General features: G+C 41.6%; 1 long non-coding RNA gene across 1 annotated transcript; it reads right to left on the reverse strand.

The window, feature by feature from the left end:
- Positions 1-10174: 10174 nt before the first annotated feature.
- Positions 10175-11629, reverse strand: LOC311083949. Its single transcript, XR_014606395.1, has 3 exons — positions 11569-11629; positions 11198-11410; positions 10175-10564 (listed from the first exon to the last, which is right to left on the reverse strand). It is a non-coding gene; the product is annotated as an uncharacterized lncRNA (long non-coding RNA).
- Positions 11630-11676: the final 47 nt, after the last annotated feature.

Genomic DNA, 11676 nt, shown 5'->3' on the forward strand with positions numbered 1-11676 from the left:
AAAATGTGATCTACGAAAGGTACATGTTCGGTTGTTGCAAGCAGGAGGTGGACGAGCCTATAGACAGTTTTCTCACGAGGCTGCGGGAACGAGCATCAACCTGTGAATACAGGGAGCTCAAAGACGAAATGATTCGTGATAGACTTGTCCTGGGCATTGACAATGAAAACACCAGGCGGCGCTTGTTGCGTGAACGTCAGCTGACTTTGTCACAGTCTGTCGAAATATGCCGGCTGGCAGAAGCGACGGAACAACGCGTAAAAGCTATGGACAACACAGTCAATGACACTGTGAATATTGCACAAGCACAAAGGCTGAAACGTAGGGACGGTGAAGTGAGTAAGGAGCAAATGCTCAGAACCGGGAACTGCAAGTATTGTGGGGGTGGTCACAAGAAAGGCAGAGATCAGTGTCCCGCATATGGAAAGACTTGTCGATCATGTGGTGTATTGAATCATTTCGCTAAGGTTTGTAGAGCCCGTCAGAGAGCCGACAGGTCAGACAGAGTGAATGTATTGATGGATGATGGTCAGGATGAGCAAGGGCCCTACAGCGAGGGTCGACTGTTTGCGGCTGAGGAATGCATTGACACAGTAAAGTCCCCAGGTCCAAGATGGTTCGTTAACCTGACATTTAATAAAAGAAAGCAGGCCTGTCAGCTAGATACGGGAGCAACTTGTAACGTTATGAGCCGGATAACCAAAGAGAAACTGGATCCAGAAAGCCCCCTGCATCCGAGCACAACAAGACTCAAATTGTATTCTGGTGCCACAATGCTTTCCCTGGGGCGATTTCACACAGAATGCACTATAAAGAGCACCAAACACAAGCTAGTTTTTGAAGTGGTTGAAGCCGATCAAGAGCCGTTACTCTCGGGTGACACATGTGAGCGGCTGGGACTCATGAAATTCACCATCCCAGAAGAGCTTCATAGACTGATTGCATACTCCGACATGCCTCTCACAAAGCAACAGTTAACTAACAATTTTAAAGACGTGTTTAACGGCCCAGTCGAGTCAGTCCCAGGAGAGGTCCGCTTTGTGCTCAACAGCAGCGTGTCACCTGTGCAATGCGCACCACGGAACGTGCCAGTGGCCTTGAAAGCCAGAGTTAAAGAACAGCTGGATAAATACATGAGAGATGGACACATCACAAATGTCACGGAACCCACACCATGGATCAGCAACATGGTAGTCATAGCCAAGCCAGACAAAGTAAGAATATGCATTGACCCAAAACACCTTAATCAAGCACTGCAAAGATCGCACTACCATATGCCAACACTGGAAGACGTTCTGTATAAGCTACCCAAAGCACGTCTGTTCACGCTGGTGGACGTTCGAGATGCATTTTTACACTGCAAACTGGATAATGAAAGCAGCTTAATGACAACTTTCTGGACACCGTGGGGGCGGATGAGATGGTGTAAACTGCCCTTCGGCGTCTCCATAGCACCAGAAATCTATCAGCGTAAACAACACGAGCTGTTGATGGGGCTCCGAGGCATAGAGCCCATAGCGGATGACATACTGGTTGTCGGCTGCGGTGACTCGGACGCAGAGGCCGAGTTAGATCACGACAGAAATCTCCGCGCTCTGATGGAGCGATGCAGAGCTGTGAAACTCCGGCTGAGCGAAAAAAAGGTGCAATTCAAACTCAAAGCGGTACATTTTCATGGGCACATACTATCAGCGGAAGGATTACGAATTGACCCAGAAAAGACGAAAGCAGTCCTGGCAATGAAGACACCACAGGACGTAAAAGCAGTTCAGCGTTTCATTGGATTCGTAACGTATCTGGCCAGGTTTCTCCCACGGCTCTCAGAGGTATGCGAGCCGCTTCGCAGGCTTCTGGACAAAGAGGTAGCGTGGCATTGGCTCCCTAAACACGACGAGGCGGTTCAAGAAATAAAACGTATGGTTACGAACACGCCCGTTTTGAAATATTACGACATAAACAAGCCGGTGACAATACAAAGTGACGCCAGCAAGAACGGTTTGGGCTGCTGTCTGTTGCAGCAAGGACAACCCGTGGCTTTTGCCTCTCGGGCGCTTACGAGAACTGAACAAAACTACGCCCAAATTGAGAAGGAATGCTTGAGTATCGTGTTCGCATGTCAGAGGTTCCATCACTACCTGTACGGCAGAGAGACAATAACTGCTGAAACCGACCATAAACCCCTCGTGACAATCTTCAAGAAGCCACTTTTGAGTGCTCCAAAACGCCTCCAAAGTATGTTGTTACAGCTTCAAAACTACAACCTCGATGTCGTGTACAAACCTGGTCCAGAGATGTTTATAAGTGATACGCTGAGCAGGGCAGCGCTCGACAAACATGCGTCCAACGACCCCGGACCACAACAACATACTGTGAGTACCATGGACAGCGCCGAGGGCGTGCTCTCATTCATAGACCAAGCCCTACACCTCAACGTGACAGACGTCAGTCTCCGCCAAATCATAACTGAGACCAGAGCTGACAACGCACTGCAGGAGCTGGCAAAGATCGTGTTAGCGGGCTGGCCTGAGCGTAAAGAAAACGTATCACTCTCGGTGCGCGAGTATTGGCCATTCAAAGATGAACTGAACATTCAGAATGGTGTGCTTTATAGAGGTCAGTGTGCCATTATACCAAAGGCATTGAGAGCAGCAATGCTCAATCGCATTCACGCCACGCATATTGGAGGAGAAGCCTGTTACAGACAGGCGAGGGAAACGCTGTTCTGGCCCAACATGAGAGGAGAGATAAATGATTACGTGGCTAACTGTCCTGCGTGTAACGAGTATGCGCACAATCAGCAAAAGGAAATGATGATGTCCCACGAAATCCCTGTGCGTCCCTGGCAAATGGTTAGTATGGACTTGTATGCGTACGGTGGCAGAGAATTTCTGATCATAGTGGACCACTACTCAGATTACTGGGAAATTGATCAGTTGCCAGATCTGACGGCGGACACAGTCATTACACGCTGCAAAGTGCAGTTTGCGCGTTACGGCCAGCCAGATAAAGTGATTACCGACAACGGGCCGCAATTTGCTTGTGAACAGTTCAGAAAATTTGCTGCCCAGTGGGGGTTCATACATGTTACATCTTCACCCCAGCACCCAAAATCTAACGGAAAGGCCGAATCTGCAGTGAAGATTGTTAAATCACTCTGTAAGAGGGCCAAACTCGACGGAACAGATCCATGGTTAGCAGTGCTACACTGGCGAAACACGCCCACGGAGGGATTGGACAGCAGTCCAGCACAGCGACTCATGTCCCGCAGACTTAGGACGGGACTTCCCATGACAAACAGCTTGCTTTACCCCAAGGTGGTTGAAGGAGTTCCGGAGAAACTCAGGTGGAAACGGCGGATGGCAAAATTCCATTACGATGCGAGAGCGAGAGACCTCCCAGAGCTTAATGTCGGCGAACACATCAGAATGAAACCACTGCCGGGAGATCGTACGGGACGGTGGCGGAGAGGCCAGTGTCTGGGGAAAGTGAATCCGCGGTCTTACGTAGTGGATGTGGATGGCACATTATACAGGCGCAACTGTGTGGATTTGCGTAGGGCTGAGCGCTCCGCCCAGTTTAACCACCAAGAGCCAGGGATGAAGGAGAGCAGTCAGGGCTCGGTGGCCAGCGACGATGAAACAGCAATCAGAGAGGGCGACACATCGGACAGCACAGAATGTGTGCCAGAGCAAGTTCAAGAACGGAGGCTGTCAGTGCCTAACAGACCTACCCAGCGTGAAACCCAGATCTTTACGCGCAGCGGCCGTCAGTCACATTGTGCTAGTGATTCAGACTGAGACCTGACTGAAGAAATCAACCATCAAGATCACTCGCATCAACGTTCAATGGGAATTTGTTTTTACTGAGCTGCCAGACACCGTGGTCATTTGGGCTTCTTTTGCGGCATGTTTTATGGTAATAAGTTTGTGCATAATTATGTTTTTATTAATAGACACAATCAGATGCTTTTGGTGTGCTAGAATTTGAAGGTATGGGTTGAAAAACTGCCTGTCAATCACAAAATCAGCTGCCACTCTAGACGAGGTCCATAAAACTTTGACATTGTGATGCATGCATTGTCGTGTGCCGTTAAATGCTTCAGTTTAACAGCACTTTTACTGTGGTGATGTAATTGATGCTGATTGACAGTTTATAGGTTCAAAAAAACATTGTTCTGAAAACAAAAAACAGCTACTGTTCTCTGTCAGAAAATATACACATAAAATGAACTTTGGAGACAAAAATATATGTAATTAATGTATTTAAAAAAATTAATTTGCATTTAGAATCAGAATTCATTGCCTATTTATTTTAGCATGCTTACACACAAAATGAATTAGCCATGATGAAGCTTCCAGAACAGTGAAAAAAAATGTAATAGCCTATATATCAAGACAGATTAAAAAATAACATAGGTGAAAATACAAACTAGACAAATAACACATGTACACAAGTGAAAAGACAAAAATATCTATATCTATAGATACAGTTATGCGAGGGAATGTGAATAAGTAAAGTGGTTGGATGTCAAATAAATATAAGTATAGTGTGTTGGGTAATGCATGTTTTTTTTTAATCATTATTGCACAGTGGGGAGAACTTGGGGGCATTTTAACTGTTCATGAGGTAGATGGCCTGGGGGAAGAAACTTTTCCTGATGCCTTTAATACATTTTATGTATTAAAATACATGCCTTTAAAAAAAAAAAAACATTAGGACACTATTCATGAAATAGTTGTATTTATCTCAGTCCTGTTTTTTCTATATAGCCACCTCTTGGAAAGGCCAAGTTGAGAGGTTTTTCCTGTCCAGGACCAGACTTTGTTTTTGGGACAGTTACCAAAATTCAGCCTTCAGCGCGAGAGGATAAGTGGCAAAACAATTTTGTAAAATTGCCACTGGAGTAGTTCTATATTTGCCTTTAAAACTTTAACACTATTGGCTGTATATTGAAAACATCATTATGATACAATCACTATGAAGCTACATATACACTTACTCAAAACCCTTTGTTTATGAGATACCACACCCATTCCCCATCAACTCTTGTCACAGGATGATGTCACAGTGCGTTTTCTTGAGTAAATGTCCCCTCAGGCACTTAGCCTGTGCTGTCAGTGCGCTCGTGTTAGCATACTAAACTGTGGCTGGCTTCTGCACTGGCTCCCGTCTCACACTTTAATTATGCACTTCCAACGGACGCCAGGCAGTGACTGCAAGTGTCAAGCCCTTATACAGTCCCATGAACTATGATGAAGTTACCCTGTCATGCTTATCTAAGCTTACTCAGCACAAATCCTAACTATTATTTCAGAAAACACCCAAAACTGATCCCTGCTTGGTTTTGAACATGTCAATCAGAGCCCTGCTGGAGCCTATGTCTACTGTTATTTACCTGGTGCCAAAGGAAGGCGCTGCCAAGTCACCAAAGCCATTGAACAGTTTTGTGTTTTCTCTTGCTGATCCATCTAGTGTCTAATAGTTTGATTAATGCTAATATTTCTAATTTAAGTTTTCCGAAGAAGGTAGAAGTATATTTCAATCATGAAAACTCTCTGAATGAATTTAACCAGCATTTATTAAAGGATAATTCTGGTATTTAGCACTTTGAGTCTCTTTTCTGGTTTGTTTTGGATGAACTAGAGTGGTGGACACAAATTTTGACGATGGGTCCTGTCTCGACTTTTTGACTCGTTTAGAATCACCTTTGACTGCTTCAGAGTGGCTAGCTACGGGCATGCACGAACATGTCCTTAAAACAACACTTAATGTTAGTTTTCAAAACTGTGCAACTCACCGAGTGGTTTGTGGTGTTCGTTGATGATTAAAAACAAATATATCGGCGCAATGTATGATTTCAATCCGTGTTATTTGCTATAGTGGAACTATTTTTTCAGATACCTCACAACCGCATATAAACTTAAATATTTTTTTTTAGTTTAGTACATTTGCTTTACAGTAAATTTAAACTTGTACAACTTTTTTTACACTTTCATCTGTTGTTACGAACCTCACTGTTAGTCTAGGGGTTAAAGGCACAATATGTATTTTTTTTGCTTTAAAAATATATTTAAAAAAATCACTATATCTATGTTATATATTTTTTAAAGTTGTGTATTTACATTATCCCGACAGTTCCAATTAACTTCTAAATCCAGAGAAATTAATATTTTAATTCGAAGACACGGACCGTGTCTTTATTTCCGTTATGTCGCAGTCAATGGCGTCATATCCGCGTTGTCCCTGGTTTCCGCTCGTGCTGCCATGGTAACCAGAGCTATGAACCAGAGCCCTCTGATAGTAACCAAGACGACAGACGTGGACCACTGTAGTTCGCAATGTCTAACTGCACGCTGTTGTTGTTTCGTTCAAACATTATGGACCATGGCAAGCAGACTTTGGATAAAAAAGGAGAACTAAAACGAGAATCAATATCAGCGCGGTGTTTTCGAGATGCCGAGAGCTCCCATAGACAGTATACAAACGAGAGCTCCACGTCCGAGACTTCGACCACTTCTACATGTAACGTTACTTTATTAAACAGGTGAGCACATTTACATAAAACTAATCAATGTTATATAGTTCAACAATGATAAAATGTCAGAATATGATCTGTATGTTATTCTAATGTTGATCTAGCTTAACGTTACTGCTAACGTTAGTCTCATACAGACAAACTAACACATAAGTTACATTTCAACACATTCAAATGCAGTTTAGTGTGATAGTGTGATGTTAGACCAAGTGAAACAGCGCTGCGTTACCTCACAAGTTTAATTTGTCTAATAAACTGACCTGTGAGTAGTGATTCTGCGTGTAGTTCGGTAGAATTAAATGTCCATATTCCTTTTATATCCGCGGGACTCGCGTCGCGTTTGGAGCTGATAGCTGTCTCTTAGCAATCCCGAACTGCTTCATATCATAGTCATGACAAAAACATCAATGTATTCAGTCATCCATAAACATTATTAGATCGGTCAGCTTGACGTTGACAACAAGATCCATAATTCTTAGCAAATGTTGCGTCATCAAACTACGCCTTTGTTATTGTAAATAGGTTAGCGACCCCTAGTGGAGAAAAAATCCCATACTGTACGTTTAAATGAAGTCATAACAAAATATAAATAAATTAAAAAGTCTGACGGTCACATCAATCCCCTGATCCAGAAAAGCACAAACACAAAATTAACCTTAACTAAAAAAAAAGAAAAGAAATGACAGAGTCTTACCTATCTCCCTGTCTACCATAGACATAAACAAAATCTTAAGTTCAAAGAAAATGGCACCCTCTCCCTACCGCTTCCAAAGGAAGACAAACAAAGGTATTTACATAAATTAGAAAATAACACAAAAGAATCATAAACACACCCACCATAGCGTTCACACGCTCTCTCATAGTTTGTAATTGACAAATTCATTCACAAAGTTAAGAGGTAATAAAGACCACACTCGGTCACACTGAAATATACAAAAGAAAACCAGTCTGGATCAGGACAAAGAGTGAGCGCGTAGCCGTCAGCACCCCAGCATTGTTTCTTTGCCGTCTTATACACCTTGGATCTCTGTAGCGTTCACTCAGTACTGATGAATGATGGACATCAGCTGGAATCCAATTAGCAATCTATAGCAGAGAGAGACAGAAAGAGCAAGAGAAGAAAACATGCAATGCATAACTTGCCCAGTAGGTGACATCACTCTCCCAAGAGCTCACAATTCACAAATACATCCACAGGGCGTAACATCTGTGAAGTGTTTTCACATCTGCAATAATCTTTAAAAAGTTTTTTGTATTCCAAAGCATTCATGAATTGCAACCATTTAAGTTCAGATCTATATGCTCAAAAAGGGGGTGACAGTTAACAGGTTACACAATTAACAGGTTAAAACAAGATAAATGTATTTGTTTAAGATAAAAGACTTGTTTTCAGAGAATATGTCTTGAATTCCGTTTTCCTAACCCTGTTGGAAAATAGTTTTTCTTGTTTTACATATAAATCTAACAAAATATTATTTGATTTATGCTTAATATTCAAGATATATCCTTTGAAAACAAGTCTTTGCATCTTCTGCATTTTCGCTCCTCGTGTAAATTTAAGGATGATATTAAGGAAAAACAAGACAAAAATACTAATTATAAAAATTGGTAGTGCAATCCTCCTCAAAGGAATTGTGTGTGCTGAACTGTATGTATCATTGGAGTCTAACATGCTAACCCTAACCCATTTCATAGTATTTTCCTACTGTGATTTCTCTCTCTTTTAGCTATCTCCAATTGGCACACTCACACTATGTCTACCAGAAAAAGGATGACAGAGAGATTTTATTGGCCTTAATCGAGAAGGGATCAAGTCAGGATTGGTTACTGCTAAAGAGCTGCAGCAGTACCGTGCCACCCATGACATGCCATTGACTAGGAAAGAGTTTCGCAGGTCTGCCCTATTTGGTATTTCTAACAGGTGAGTGTAATAATGGTCTCAGCCTCATTCACTATGTTGTTTCCCAAAGATTGACAACTGATGACTTTGACAGATTTGGTGATGTTTTTGAAATTCTTTAGTGTATTCTTAAAAACTATGATTAACCTCGAACCTCATGCTCGAAACGTGCACTTACGGCCCAATTTTGCGAACAGGCTGGATAATGCACCATAATGTGTGGTCTGCAGGAAGGTAAAGTTGACCAGGGCTTCCGCGTATGACTCACACTAGGTCTACCAGAGTGACTGAGAGGGATTTTATTGGCCTTAATCGAGAAGCAGTCAAGTCAGGATTGGTTACTGCTAAAGAGCAGCAGCAGTACCAGGGAACTACACTGCGACCAAAATGGTCGCATATGCGACCTTTTGAAATGCCATTGCGACCCTAATTTTTAATGGGTCGCAAATGTATCACTGATTATTTTTGTACCTACCTTATGTTTTAGGCAATATGCTATGATTTACTATGAGCATGTATTAAAACAGAAATGTGTATTTTAAGAATACGTTTTATAACATGCTCTGAGCATTCAACACATCAAGTTTGCTTCAGCCCCGCGAACCCCCCGCCCCCTCCCGGAATGGTGTAGGCGTAGCCTAACGTTGATTTTAAAAAAAAAAATACGGCTCTGAGTCTATCTACATCATAGACTGTAAAAAAATATCTACATACGCGAGTTTCACGTTTCCATGGTAATCAGTCACTCGTGCATCGCGACACGCCCATGCTCGCACCCGCGCTGAATCCATAATTTTCATCATAGAGGTCGATCGCAACGAGTTCAAAACGGCAAAAACGCTTCACTCCTTTTTCCCGAAAAAGTCAAGCACTGTAAGTTGTCATGTGGTATCCGAATTGTGTTGCACAATGATGAATAACTCTGCCTATTTCTCGAGTTGAATAATGAACAAGTTTTGTTGGAAACTGAAAATATTCACTACCCGCACAAACGTGCGCTTATTTTCAGTCTTTTTTTATTCGTAATGTCTTTTATTTTCACAGATATGTAATCAAAGGCCTTCAAATTAGAATAAAGATGGTGATTGTTAATGCTGAATTTGGATTTTCATGTATTAACAGCCACTATATCTGCTTGAATCATGCAGCGTTGTAACGTGTAGCCTACATGATGTTTACCATATAATTCAGTAACACTTTACAATTGTTAGATTAAAAAATTCTGTAGACAAACTATAAGTTGTCTTGAAAAAGCCTAACCAGAAAGTTTGAAGTAGTTTTAAAAGCTTGAAGTTTGACATAGCCTACACAAAAAAAAAAACAATTTGAAATATGTAAACAATAGTACAATACACAATACTAGGCTATGTGCACTTTTGAAATGATGGCTACGCCCCTGCAAGAAGGCATGTGGTTTAAAAGATGGCAAGTAAAATAAAAAGCACATCTGTATGCAATACAGTTTCATTATTGTTCATTATTATCCAGAGCGGCTTACTATAAATAATTTGTGCGACCAAATCATATTTTGCGCCAGTAACTGAAAAAGTTAGTAGCGCAAGTGCCACCAGTGGAAAAGGTTAGTGTAGTTCCCTGAGTACCGTGCCACCCATGACTTTCGGCGCAAGCCAGAAGGTCTGTTTCGCAGGTCTGCCCTACCTCGCATACCACAAGATGCTACATTTGGTATTTCTAACAGGTGAGTGTAATAATGGTCTCAGCCTCATTCACTATGTTGTTTCCCAAAGATTGACAACTGATGACTTTGACAGATTTGGTGATGTTTTTGAAATTCTTTAGTGTATTCTTAAAAACTATGCTTAACCTCGAACCTCATGCTTGAAACGTGCACTTGCGGCCCAATTTTGCGAACACAGGCTGGATAATGCACCATAATGTGTGGTCTGCAGGAAGGTAAAGTTGACCAGGGCTTCCGCGCATAACAAGTTGAAGAGATAGTGAACTTTCAAAAGTTCAAAGGCACTCAAGAAGTTTCAGAGCAAAGGATAAGGCGCTTGTCCACAATGACGTAATAGTGGTCGATCCTGCCCTTTGATCCTTCCTGATCCAAGTAGAAATGGCTGGTGGCCCTCCCTCACACTGAGATGGCCTTCAATACTGGTGCAGGACTAAAAAAAAAAAATATTAAACAAGACAAAAAACTAATTACAAGGTGAAATGATAAATGCATTAAACCTGCTGCTCTTAACTTGATCACATTCAAAAAAAAAATTAAAAAAAAGAATTAAAACAAAACAAAACTATATGACAAACCTATATGTGGCCTGACAAAACCAGTTGGTATCATGCTTTGTGTATTACAGTGAAAGGATAATGTCATAAAGGAATCCCTTATTCAACAAACCTGTTTTAGATCTTCACCTCAAGAGCTCTATTAACTAAACTAAAGGGTTAGTTCACCCAAAAATGAAAATCCTGTCATTTACACACACTCAGGTTGTACCAAACCTGTATAAACAGGCCACTTTGGGCAGCCATTGACTTCCATAGTAGAAAAAAAAAAGCAGCAAAGCGGCCGTTTACAAACTTTCTTTAAAATACCTTCCTTTGTGTTCAGCAGTACAAAGCGAGGGTGAAATTTTTGAGTAAACTATCCTTAAGTGTGTCAGGTCAGAGAGACAAAATGTGCAGAGGGTTCAGTCCCAATGACCATGAATGAAAACCACTGCATTTTAGGGTTCATAACCCAAATCTTAATTTAAATATTCACAATGACTTTGCAACAGTAATGTGAGTTTTACCTTATGGAAATGCACAAGTCTGTCAATAGCCTCTGTTGGACTGATCTTAGTCGTCTTCCTCCATGGAGGCGGCGGGAGGAGATGCAACAGCAGCAGGACAGATGAGTGAAATGGGACAGCAACTCCAAGCAAACACGTTTTGGGATCTTCCTCGAACAAGTTAAGGCACCAGGAGATGAACCCTGTTCCCTTTTCCGGATCATAGAAATGCTCCTGTGAAAAAGACGATAAAACTTTTTGCAAAATCTGAATAGTCATTACGTTACATAAATAGATAATAGAAACTGTTATTACATGCCACAAAAAAGGAGCATATAACTTCATGTCAAACATGATTGTGTTTCAAATACACCTATACAAAAGATTCTTACATAGCCCTTTGTTGAAAACGGGTCTCTCAGGCTAGGAAAGATAGAAATAATGCCCAAAGCACAAGTTTCCCGTTGTTTGCGGGTGGGGATCCTCCTGCAATATAAAAA

This window comes from Abramis brama (assembly GCF_963993115.1).
Source record: "Abramis brama genome assembly, chromosome: 5".
Lineage (NCBI taxonomy): Eukaryota > Metazoa > Chordata > Actinopteri > Cypriniformes > Leuciscidae > Abramis > Abramis brama.